The sequence below is a fragment of the Rattus norvegicus genome, chromosome 3, assembly GCF_036323735.1.
Source record: "Rattus norvegicus strain BN/NHsdMcwi chromosome 3, GRCr8, whole genome shotgun sequence".
Taxonomy (NCBI): Eukaryota; Metazoa; Chordata; class Mammalia; order Rodentia; family Muridae; genus Rattus; species Rattus norvegicus.
In genome coordinates this window covers 173,509,940-173,523,071 of record NC_086021.1, presented here as the reverse complement: position 1 = coordinate 173,523,071, position 13,132 = coordinate 173,509,940, and the positions used below count along the sequence as shown (strand labels likewise).

At 45.5% G+C, this 13,132-nt stretch overlaps 1 long non-coding RNA gene across 1 annotated transcript; it reads right to left on the bottom strand.

Annotated features, from left to right (window-relative positions):
- Positions 1-4,248: 4,248 nt before the first annotated feature.
- LOC120101783 (uncharacterized) lies at positions 4,249-12,292 on the bottom strand. Its single transcript, XR_005502709.2, has 2 exons — positions 9,900-12,292; positions 4,249-6,890 (listed from the first exon to the last, which is right to left on the bottom strand). It is a non-coding gene; the product is annotated as an uncharacterized LOC120101783 (long non-coding RNA).
- Positions 12,293-13,132: the final 840 nt, after the last annotated feature.

Here is a 13,132-nt window from a genome sequence, read left to right as displayed (position 1 = left end):
GCACCAAACTCATATGCACACATATCTCACAGACATACACACATATTAAAAATAAAAACATATCCTGAAAGAGAAGATCTGGCAAAGTGACGGAATCTTAGAACCAAGAGGGACCAGAGATGGTGATAACGGTTCAATTTCAGAAGAGGCCTCTTCCTGTCCTCCAAGAAGTATGCCTGGGGCCGGGGGTCATAGACCAATGACCGTAAGAGCTTACTGTCACTGGCAGGTTGGAGGCTCTGATTGACTAAGGGAGCAAAGACAGCACTCCTAGTAGTGCCCAGGGATGTCAACGCTGGGAGAGGCTTCATCTTTAGCTAACCCAACAGAAGCCTTTGTTTAGATAGGGAAGTTGAGGCTCTTAATGGGGTAATGCCCAGGTAAGATGACAGCATCCCTAATGTTCAGATCTCTGGATGCCAATTAAAGGAGAGTGTTGGGTTCCCTGGGATTGGAATTACAGACGGTTGTAAACCAGCATGTGGGTGTGGGGAATTGAACCCTGGTCCTATGGAAGAACAGCTAGGGCTCTGAACCACTGAGCCATCTCTCCAGTCTCTCTCTGTCTCTGTCTGTCTCTGTCTCTGTCTCTCTGTCTCTCTGTCTCTGTCTCTCTCAACTTTGATTTTAAAGAAGGGAGGTCTTACAACCGTTTCCTAATCCCTCAGTGCAGACATGATTGATTGGCTGTGGTGAAACCTATTTTGATATCTCTGTCCTCTCTGAGGCAGGTCCTGTTGGCACACCCTTCTCAGCTCTGGAGCTTTAAACAAACAGCCAACTGGCACGAGTGGCTTCCCGTGGCAATTTGTAATCACTTCATCTTCTACTTGTTGTAACGTGTAAGGTTTATGTTTATGAAAGACACATGCTGATCTCAGTATAACCTGCTTGCTTGTTAACACTCTCCTGGTTTTTAAGTCAGTAGAGATGAATACTTTCTTCCTTTTCGGTGAGTGTTCGGAGGGTCCAGACTTCGAAGAGACATTAGAGTAAGCACTTGAAAGGACAGCCAATAAACGTAACAACGAGGAGACTCAAGATAAGTGGATGGAAAGACTAACTTCACACACACACACACACACACGCACGCACGCACGCACGGAATAAAAGGTTGTAAAATAAACCAGGTGGGTTTGAATCAAGAGCAGGCGCACCATGGGAAAATACGAGGATGTAAGCACACTCAGTTGGACTTAGAAGCTGGGTGTTTAAGGAAGTGGTGGGGGAAGTTTCTAGAATGGAGGGAAACTATGGACGATGAAATCAAACCCACCAAGTTGGAGCAAAACGAATAATTTGCCATCTACACAACAAGATGTTTGCCGTTGGATATGCATCCGTGGCACTGCTTAGAAGTAAGAAGCCAGAAGATGACTCCAGTTACTGGTTGTATTGCCAGGGGAAGTTGGGTGTTGGCTAACAGGGAGATTGCATTTTCCTGAGGGCAGTTCTCTGGCTGCGTTGCCCCAGCAGGAGGAAACGGGTGAAGCAAGAGCATACGGCATCCTGTGGCCTTTTGTTAGCCTTTTGTTATCGATGATCTGGAAGCACCAGAGGCCAGTTTGGGATGCCAAACCCCTACATAACCGGGAGAGGAAGGGCCCCTGCTGAGGTCACTTCCAGTACTTTGAGGTAATGCAAGAGAAGGCAATGTGTTTCAACCATGAAGAGTCCAGGGGTGGCTGACCTCCTGTGACCTCCCCCCACCCTCGTCCCACCACCCCAACTCCCACCTCTGGTGGCCTGAGAATCAGAGAGAAGTCACCTGTCTGGTCACACTGGGGAGACAAGTGCCCGGCACTTCTGTTTTCAACCCTTTCTTTCACCATCCATCTCTCTCTTTAATTTAAACAAAACTTACCATTTTTTAAAGAAAATGTGCATGAGAATTTTGCCTTCAGAGGTCAGAAGAGGGCATCAGATCCCCTGGGACTGGAGTTACAGTTAGTCACCATATGGGTGCTGGGAGTTGAAGCAGAATCCTTTGCAACAACAGCAACCAGCGTTCCTAACTGCTCACCATCCACCATCTCTACGGTTTTACCCAATGCCCCAAGGTTCTGATGTGGGAGAAACTTGAAGCAGCAAAATTGATGCTATAAAAAAATCCACTATTAAACTTGCCTAGGAAATATTGCTATGTGAAGTAGAATTAGCTAAAGGAGCCTCGCCTCCCACATGAGTGGGAGAGCTGTTGTGTACTGATCAGGTTGGAAATAGTCAGAAAGGTAAGTTTGCAACAGTTGAAGCTTAGACTTGCTAAGGTTTCCGCGAATGTCTACTCACTAAGATCGGCCTCCGTTAGGCTCCGTTCTGTAATAAAAGGAGGCGAGCCTGATTTACAACCAGCCTTCAGTTTCATCTTCCCATCAAATTCCCCAGAAAGGGAAGCCCCCCTCTGGGTGTCACTCCCCCACCACTAACACCCCCCACCTGACGTCCCACTCCCACCCCCACCCCCATGCCTTTAAAGGATAGCTCAAGGGGGCAGCACAGGGTCCACAATCCTGGTCTGCCATCAAGTCCCCCGGCTTTTATCAGGAAAAGTGTAATTCTGCCAGGTGAGCATAGGGACTCCAGGGAGCAAAAATTAGACAAGAATAACACAGGTGTACGTACGGTAAGTACTGGTAACATCTTTGCTGTGCAAGTCTCCCGTCTGCCCACGCAGCCAAGCTTACGTTCTCCCGTCTCTGTTTAAAAATTTGAAAGTGGGCTGGCTCGGCGGTTAAGAGCACTGACTACTGCTCTTCTAGAGGTCCTGAGTTCAAATTCCAACGACCACATGGTGCCTCACAATCATCTGTAATGGGTTCTAATGCCCTTGTTACTCATATACATAAATAAATAAATCGTTAAAAAAATTTCAAGGTATAACCTGGGGCTGGAACTTGAGAGATTTAACGATGACCTTGTATATGTAATGCATAAGCCCAAGGTCTATATAAGTTAGAAAAATCTATTTGTGGCTGGCTAGAGCTGGACAGACACTATTCTTAAGAAGGTTTTCCTATTATTACTATTATTATTGCTAAGTGTGCATTGATTTCTCCCTGAGGAAGCAGATTATCTCTATAACAGCACAGCTCAACATCAATATTATACGTTAGCTTGACATCTGATAAGGGGGACCTAGACTTTTCTTTCTTTTTAAGAAGTTTATTTTATGTGTATGAGCGTTCCACGTGCGTGTCCGTCTGTGTGTCATATGCATGCAGTGCTCGCACATCCCCTGCAACTGGATGGTTGCGGATGCTAGAAATGGAACCCAGGTTCTATGGAAGAGCAATCAGTGCTCTTAGATGTTGAGACATCTCTCCAGCCCTGGGACCTGACTTTTCTAACCTCAAACTTTCCTCTCCACCATGCTCTCACAGACAATATTCCTGCCCCTTCAGCTAAATGACTTGCTGATCAAAGGACCGTGTCTGGTTTCCAGTTATCCCCGACACCTGGGAAACTATTCAGAGAAGCCAATTATTGCCTCCTATGGGCATAGGGAACATGTCACACTCGTCTGTCTGTCTGTCTACCCATCCATCTGTCTATTTATTTATATGTCTGTCTATCTTCTTTTGACTCACTCACTCATTCACTCATTCATACATGGTGTCTCTCTATCTGTCTCTGTCTCTGTCTCTGTCTCTGTCTCTCTCCCTCTGGCTCTGGCTGGTCTAGAGCTCGCTATGTAGACCAGTGGCCTCAAATTCACAGAGATCCTCTCGCCTTCGCCTCCTGAGTGCTGGGACTAAAGCTATGTGCCACCACCCCAGCCCACTTCACACTTTCATATCGAGCTTCTTGCACCTCCACTGGTTTGTTCTGTCTCCGAGTGCCAGCCTGTGTGGCCTTGGTGTCTGGTTCTCAGGCTTTGAGCATTTGTGACCGATCCACAGCTAAAGTTCACTGTGCAGTGTTGGGTGTCACACGGCATCTTGAGAGTTCTGGTGTGGAAAGAACTCCTTCACCAAAGGAGTGGAAAGAGGAACCCATAGGCCTTTAGCAAAAAGTTTGTTTGGCCCTGTTCCCTGTGGTCAAGGACTAGAAAGTGGAGGCTCCTGGAATTGGGGAGCAGGAGGCCACATCCTAAAGGACACTGGGTTTGGACTTTAATTGTCTTTGCCACCGACTGCCTGACTGGCCTTAGGCAAGCTCACAGCTGGCTTTGTAGACCAGGCTGGCCTCAGACTGATGGAGATCTGTCTGTCTGTCTCTGCTCCTTGAGTGCTGGCAAAAATGACTCAGTTTAAATAAAAACTCGGTTTATTATAAGGATTAGGTATGGTACAATACTACTCAAAGGACAGTAAGAGGAAAACGTAAACAGTTCGGTAAAGTTTTCCTACCCCAGAGTCAGGGTGTCTTGGCCTTAATTCAGGAAGTTACTGGCCACAGAGCCACGCTGCCTCAGTCACGGCCCACACCTGAAGGTCGAGCCTCCACTGGACGCCTTTCTACCTTTGCTTTGGCTCAAGACTTCGAGAGTAGAACTTAGAGTTAAGCCTGAATTGCAGCTCTCCCTAGCTTCAAGGGGTCCGGGAAGTGTTTTTTTTTTTTTTTTTTTTTTTTTTTTTTTTAACATCCTCGTCTCTGCTACGGAGATGTGGTTGAAATGGATATTTTTTGAATTAACTTATAAATTCTGCCACAGTCTTTGCTTTTCACTGCAATTGTAGTTCTGTGCCAGCAGTAACGGTAATGCCATAATGATAATATCATACAACATTTATGGCATTGTAAAACAGTATAGTTTGGGCTGGAGAGATGACTCAGCGGTTAAGAGCACTGACTGCTCTTCCAGAGGTCCTGAGTTCAAATCCCAGCAACCACATGGTGGCTCACAACCGTCTGTAATGGGATCCGATGCCCTCTGCTGGTGTGTCTGAAGACTGCTACAGCGTACTCATAATAGATACATAAATCTTTTTTAAAAAAGTATCGTTCACTACCTTATTCTCAGCTGGTCCTCCACTATAAACTGGCCCATGTAAAGTTATCAATTCATTCTTTTCATTCTCCCTTTGCCCAAAGTTGTGAGTTCTGAACAAAGCTTTGGAATGTCTCGGACGCTAATTGCTGGAGTCAAAAAACGGAATAAACACTGCTCCTAAAATGTCTGTAGCCAGTAATCTTTTTAGTTTTCCGGTACATTTAACAATCTTCAGATACTACCAAGGCCCAGGGCAAAGATTTGCAAATCTCACTCTTTACTTAAAACCAGAGTGATGTTTATCTCTCAGGGAAATAATACGTTTGTCTAAAGAATCGTGGCCAATGAATCACTTCAAGTGTATTTAGGGGAAGAGAGGGAAAACAGCAGACCCGGATGATGAAAGCCCCAGCCAGCGTATAGCCTTTCTTCCCGTTGTCCTGAACCTTCTTTTCTCAGCCATGAAAACTTTCCCGTTTCAGAGTTCTCTGACGTGGTCTTGTTCTGGTGATGATAGCCTTCCTCCATCACTCTAGGTGCTGGTTCTTGAACGAAGTGATTTCTTTCCTACCAGTTCTCATCTCTTAAGGATGTCTGGGCTTTCAAATAGCGAGTCAGTAGACTTGGGTCCAGTATCAGATTGCTGGCATACCAAGTACATTGCGATTTCTGCACAGAGGTCAAGCTGAGACGTCTAAAGTCTTTTTAGAGGTCGTCTAGAAAGTGCTTTTTATACCCACTGATGTCCGTATTTCTTTCTTTCCTAGTGGCCGTTCTTCCATGTCCACTTTTGTTGATATGAAGTGAAACTCGTGCTGTATATAACGTCGCTGCACATGATCTGGAATGGGATGTAGAGGAAGCGGGAATGAGGGAAGAAACGTGAGAGACGGACCGGGATCTGTGGCCTTCCTCCCTCAGTATGTGGGTGGAGAGAGAAGGAGGATGCCTTTGGTCACTTGTGATAAGACATCCTACTAAAACATCTAAAGATGGTCACAGTTAAGGGTTAGTCGTTCGTGTTGGGGAAATCGAGGCACTAGAATAGGAAGCAGCTGATTACATCGTAGACCCAGTCAAGAAATGGAGTAATGGGTGCTGTTCAGTCATTTTCTCCTTGTATACTGTGTCACCCAGGGAATGCCCCCCCCCCCCATTTAAGGTGGAACTTCCCAAATCAATTAACGGAATCAAGATAATCTCTGATATTTGGCTGAGAGGCCAAATAATCCCCAATAGGCATGCAGGGGGCAAGTCCAGATCTTGTCAAATTGTCACCTCTATCACAACCGGAGTTTTTGTTAACTTGACAACAGAACATACCACTTTTTTTTTTCTTTTTTCGGAGCTGGGGACCGAACCCAGGGCCTTGCGCTTGCTAGGCAAGTGCTCTACCACTGACTGAGCTAAATCCCCAACCCCAGAACATACCATTTTTAAACTTTAAATTGCCACCTCCTGGGTTTCATAGGCTCATGAAAAAATGCTTTCAGTCAAATACACAAAGTGATGACAGTCATTAACAATTTAAAAGTCCAAAGTCTCTCAACTGTGAGTTCCTGTAAAATAAAGACAAATTACAGACTTCCAACACTGAACGGCACAGAATGAACATCCTCATTCCGAAACGGAGGGATCTGGGCGTGGCTGAGAGCCATTGGAACAAGCAAGCCCGAAATCCTGCTACTTCCTCCTTTCAGGGGCTCTGACGCTGCAGCACAACGCCTGGCCCGACCTTCCCTTGAACTGTGGATGGAGCAGGGCACCGTGACCTGCATGGTCTTGCATAATGTCTTCAAAACCAATGCCACGTGGACCGTTCTTCCAGGTTTTGCTACCAGCTTGAAAGGAAGCCCGATGTCGTCGGATCGCGTCCTGTGTGCTGTGTCTAGGGAGCCGCCTTCCTAGGCACAGACTTTGGAGGAGCAAGAAGCTGCTTTCACCTTAGGTTATTTTCCTGTAAAACAATTTGGATCTTTTAACGTTAGAGCCTCCGAAGGGTGGACGGCTGTCCTCAAGACACAATCTATCCCCTCAGTTTTCACTAGTTGACGCAAAAACGAATTTGATCCTGTGCACGTCCCATCCCCCAACTCTCCCCAGAATCCTTCTTACCCACTCACCTAACTTTGAGTTCCCTTCTTTAAAAAAGAAAAAAAAAAAACCAACTCATCAAGTATAATTTGTGCGGCCCCTAAACTATGGGATGTGTTACTTTCCATTTGAGTTTGGTTGATGTACCAGGGTACTCTCCTTTTAGAAGAATGACTCTCTCGCTTCTAGTGGCTCTGACTTGCCAGTAGCTCCTTTCCTAGGGAGTGAGACTTTGTACCCATCTCCCTTTACCGTTCTGGGATTTTGGTCTGGCTTGATATTGTTCAGGTCTTACGCATGCTGTCATAAGTACTGTGAGTTTATACGTTCAGCTACCCTGTGGTGTGCAGACGACAGTCTTCTTAGTCATCCAGCACCTCTGGTCCTTATGTTCTTTCTGTCTGCTCTTTCTCAATGCTCCCTCAGCCTGGGCGTGGATGCATGATGTAGGTGTCCTAAGGGCTAAGCATTCAGTCTTACTCTCTGTACCTCAACCAGTTGTGGGTCTACATGTTACTTATCTACTCCAGATAGAAGCTCCTCCAGTGATGGTTGAGAGATGCATTAATCTAGGGGTATAAGCATAAGTCACTAATGATTAACCGTAGCTTGACAGCTAGAGAGCAACACTTAACTAGTTCATTAGTCAATAGTTCAATAGTGGTTAAAACATCTAGATTTCTTATTTAAAAAAGCAAATAAGTCTGGGTTCGGTCCCCAGCTCCGAAAAAAAGAAAAAAACAAGCAAATAATTTTGCCTCGCTCATAGGCTTCATGGAAACAATAAACAAGTTTCAGATGCAACTTTTTACTATACCTTTATCTAAAGAAACTCACTTTACAGTGACAGTTCCCAGCAATCAGCCACCTGTGTCTAGTTCATGGTAAATAATTGAATAGGAAAAAGACCTGAAGTGTGTGTAAGGCCTGAGGGTACAGAAGCTTAAGTTACGAGGACCTAAGGAAGTATTTTAGGACCTAAGAAGGTGTTTTAAGGTTGGTAAAGGTGAGCAAAAACTTAAATGGTGATCAGAAATCGAATTAATGTGTATAGAAGGAATGAAAAACGCTTCTGATTTCTTCCCCTCGATATGCTACTGTTGTCTTAGGATTTTTTTTTTTTTTTTTGGAGCTGGGGACCGAACCCAGGGCCTTGAGCTTGCTAGGCAAGCGCTCTACCACTGAGCTAAATCCCCAACCCTGTCTTAGGATTTCTAAGTTCAGACTCCTCACACTGATCGATGGAGCTTTGATAGATTATTGGTTTAATTCTGGTAAAGCCCCCCACCATACTATCCACAATCACAGTCACAAGTTCAAGATTTTAAATTTCCTTTGGCTGTCTTTTTTTTTCTTTCTTTTTTCTTTTTTTGGAGCTGGGGACCGAACTCAGGGCCTTGCGCTTGCTAGGCAAGCGCTCTATCACTGAGCTAAATCCCCAACCCCTTGAAAGTGTTTCTTACTGTGATAAAGCTATATACACCAAGTCTTCTGGATAGAGGGAAGAAGCCCCTCTTTCATAGTCTGTAGGCTCACTGAAAACCCAGATCAAGTGATCTTTTTGCCCTTCTGCTCCCTAGAAGGTTCCTGCTGTCCCTGAGCTCACCTCCAAGAGTGTTCATGCTTTTAACTTAAGATCGTTACCCAGGCCTCTACTATGGCACAAAAACGTGTGTCTACTGCCTTTTTCTACAATGTGGACTTCAGTCCAGATCACAAATAGGGGTACTGCTAACATGTCAACAATGTATCTCTTTTGTAAACTTAAGAAGCTTACTTGGAAGCTTCAAAGAATCCACTTGAACTCACCTCTCATGGGTCAAGTGGACTCCAGATAAGTACTCCTGTCAGCCAACAGTCTAAGTTTCCCACTTAATTGTGTACTCCAGAGGAAGGATTCCTTCACCTTTCCCTGGTTCTGGGACTCGAGTTTCAAATGCATCTTCAAAATTTTTTTCTCCTTCACCTACTTAACTTTATCTTCTACTGCACATCTCTATCTATCTATCTATCTATCTATCTATCTATCTATCTATCTATCTATCTATCTATCTATCTATCTATCCTTGTTCTTGCATCCTCCCAAGGCCAGGTGCTTACTCAAATTCTGCATCCAGGACACCTCCAAAGCAGTTACCCACATATGCTGTGGTCCAGCCTCACAGACTATTTCAACTGGGTTTGCCCTCTGCCAGCCCCAGATGGTCCCACAGGAACTGGACAGCAGTGAAACCACCAGCTCTCCAGGGACTTGGCAAGCCTCCCAATTTTCTTCAGGTGACCAAAGATGACATCATCCCCATTCAGCAAGAAGTAGTTTAAAGAACACAGCGACCTCACTCCTGCTCCACCATCACCCTTCCTAGTTCCTTATTTTTAATTAAACAGAAAGGGAGGAAAGTTAGCTTACAGGTGTTCTTGGCTCCTCTCCAGACACCTAGCAATGGCTTCTGTCACGATCTGTCACCATCCAGTGCCACCGAAGCCAGGTGTTCCAGGTGTGGGCTGTGTATCAAAGGACCGCCCCCCACCAGGTCTCTCTCTCTCTCTCTCTCTCTCTCTCTCTCTCTCTCTCTCTCTCTTTTTCTCTTTCTCTCTCCCCCCTCTCTCTTTTCATCCTCAGAGAACCCTTTCTTTCCTGTCCCTTCTCTCTTTTCCCTCTTAGCTCCCTCCCTGTCTGTATTCTTTTCCAGGTCCTCACGCTTCTCCCTTCCCCCAATTACCACTCCCTCCCCCCTTTTGCCAGATCTGTTGCATGGTGTCATTTCTCAGGGTCATGCCTTGGCATGACCCGGCCAGTTGCCCCCTTGCCCCATCATATTTCATAACAACTAGGAATTGGTTTAACATGGAGAAACGAATTTCTACTCACCTGAAGGACTTATTCCTCCTGGCTGGCTTTCATATGCTGGAAGGTGCTGTGCCCAAGTTCCAGCTGCGAGCTACAGCGTCCACTGGCCTGGCAGGACACGCCCACTGGTCTTCAATAGTGGCAGGAATGTCACGGGGGTACCCAAGACTTTTCTATTGGATCTAAAGCAGACTCCATATGGTGGTTTAAATAAAATGGCCCCCATAGGCTTATAATCTAGATATTTGGCACACGATTGGTGGAGCTGTTGGGAAGGTTTTTCTGGGGCTTTCAAAGGGGGTGTGTGTGTCCCCATTTGTGGTTGATGTCCCATTTTTCTGCCCCAGCTCCAGCGGCCATCTCTTTATTGCTCAAATAGCACATTTCTTTCTCCCACACAAAGCTGTTAGCATAGTGGGAAAGATTCCTCCCCATGGCAGCTTGCCTTTCTTTTGGGGCAGCTGAGAAAGTGACAAACATTTACATATCCTGGCAGCCTGGTACCATGGGCACAGAAATTAACAATTGAGAACAGGACACATTTCCATAGCCATTCAATATTATATGTGTGGGTCACCCCAACAAAAGGCTTAGGAGGAGAAGCTGTGTCATTGGGGATGGGGTTTGAGGTTTCCAAGCCCCGCACTATTCCGGTCTGTCTCTCTCTGACTCCTGCTGGATCGGATGTAAGCTCTCAGCTGCTGCTCTGGTGCCCGCCATGATGATGTGGCCTCTAATTCTCTGGAACCATGAGCCCCCCAAAACATTTTTCTTCTGTAAGTTGCTTTAGCCATTGTGTCTTATCACAGCCATAGAAAAAGTAACTAAGACATCTCATAATCTGATACTAATATTTGACACAGTTCTTGGGACCAAGAACACATGACTAGATAGGATATAAGGTCCTAGGACACTTTCCTTATTGACTTACTTCAGCCCAGGGTGTTTCTCTTTTGTGGTGTTTATGTCTGTAACAATTACACACGGCTTCTCAGTACCACTCTGACAGCATCGCTCTCCTAGCACTGGGGAGCCTGAGATATGGTTACCCTTCTTCTCCTAGTTTAATGCAAAAAAAAAAAATCTATTTTTCCTTCCCTGCCCCTGCTCCCAAAATGATGACTCTGAGACTGAGCATTGATTAATCAGTGCCTATGCCACACGCTTTGACCTGTTCCTCAAGTAGTTCATAACTTAGTTAACCAGCCAAACTATTTCATGTCTTCCACATGGTTCTTACCTTTCCTCAGCTTCATGTGTCTAAGTCGGGGCGAGTCTCCTCCTCATTCTATCCTGAGTTCAGCTACGTGGCTGATTTGCATCGGTCTCCTCAGTGTTCCTGACTCAGCCTATGAAGTTAGGCAGTGATAAAGGAAAGTTCTAGAATCTAGAGGTAGATAGATGGTTTTCATGGTTAACTGGACCGAGTAATGTCTTTTGAGATACAATAATCTGAGTTGGCAGATATCTTTTCTGTAAGGGTGAGTGTGTGTCTGTGTACGAGTGTATGATAGTGTGGGTGCTTGTGTGTGCACATGTATGTGTGAACACGTGTATGAGTGTGTGTATGATGTATGTGTGTGAGAGTGTGTGAGTGTTTATGTGTGCACATGTGTGTGCTGAGTGTGTTTGTGTGTGAGAGTGTGGGTGTGTGTCTGTACACATATGTGTATGGGAGTGTAAGTGTTCCTGTATGCACACGTGCGCGCGCATTCGCGTGCGCGTGTGTGTGAGCTTGTGTGTATTAGTGTATATGTGTGTGAGTGTGTGTCTGTGCATGTGTGTGTATGAGAGTGTGAGTGTGTGGGCATGTGTGTGTGAGTGTGTGTGTTGTGAGTATGAGTATATGTCTGTGAGAGTTGTGAGAGTGTGTATGAGAGTGTGAGTGTGAGTGTGTGTACACGTGTGAGTGAGTGTGAATGCTTAAGTTACAGGAGATACTCAATGATGTGTTTTGAGTAATTGAATGGAAAAATGTCTTAAGACAAATGGAAGAGACGGAGTTAGAATTTGAGTTCTAACTTAGTTATGGAGGGATGTGGACAAACAGAAGGTACCTTGGGTTCCTCAGGAGTTACTGGGTTCGGAGAAACCTAAACTCACAAAGGCCACCTGTTTACTATGTGCTTTTAGATGGGTATTCAAGTGAAGTGAGTCGTCACTCTACACTTCTCCTGAAGTACATTATTTAGTGTAAACAGTTTATAATTTTTAATTATGAGAGCCAATTATAATTAAGCTGTAGCTGGTAGACAGTAAGTCCTGTTCTATTTTCTATGTACATGGATGACTAATCAATATAGCCTTTCTCACGAGTTCTCCAAAGAAGCTCGGAAGCCATTGCCAACTAGTTGTTTGGTGTCAGAGAACTCAGAGTGTCTAAGACCGCACACTAACAGATGCATAAGACAGTGAGTTGTACCTGAGTCTCTTGGGAGGCAGAAGATGAGTAGTTCATGAGTCAGCAGGGATGGAGTTAGAGTGCCTCTGGTCCTCACTCCCAGGGAGAGACAGAAGAACCAGGAAGTATGGCCAACTCATGTCCCCTCGACTCCTACACTCATGCTCCTCCCTGCTCCCCTCACTCCTCCTCCATCCCCTCCCCACAGGAATGGAGGAAAGAGAACAGAGACGCTATCCCTCACTTCCTGTGTGAAACTGGCTCACAGATTGTGCTTCCTTCCTTGTGCAAGCATGAATGATGTATGCATTGTTACTGTATGGAATGCCACTCGAGTAGCCACCTGATTGGAGAAGACACTAGAATATTTTCACATAGAAATATCACTGGTTGGGAATTTTATTCTTAGTCACAGGAGGAAGAATAACACCAAACACAAAAGCCATCATCAGGGGCAGGTCATCACCTCCTCCTCCTCCTCCTTCTCCTCTCCTTCTCCCTTCCCCCTCTCCCTTCTCTCCCATCTCCCTCCCCCTTCCCCTTTCCCTCCTCCTTCCCCTCTCCCTCATCCTCTCCCTTTCCTTGCCCCCTCCCTCCTCCTCCTCCACTTCTTCCCCTCTCCTTCTCTTCTTTTCTTTCACCTTAATACCTTTCTAGATCATTCCCAACTCTCCTGTGGGGCCCTTTACACATAATCAAGTGGTTCTTTTAGATGAGGTACAATCTACAGACAGATTGTGAAAGGCAGCAAATGCACACACCTAAGAGGTATCCTAGCAACAGGAGCTTGACAATATTCTAAAGGCATAGCCATGTCCCTAGATATATGAATGGGGACTGACTGAAAAAACAG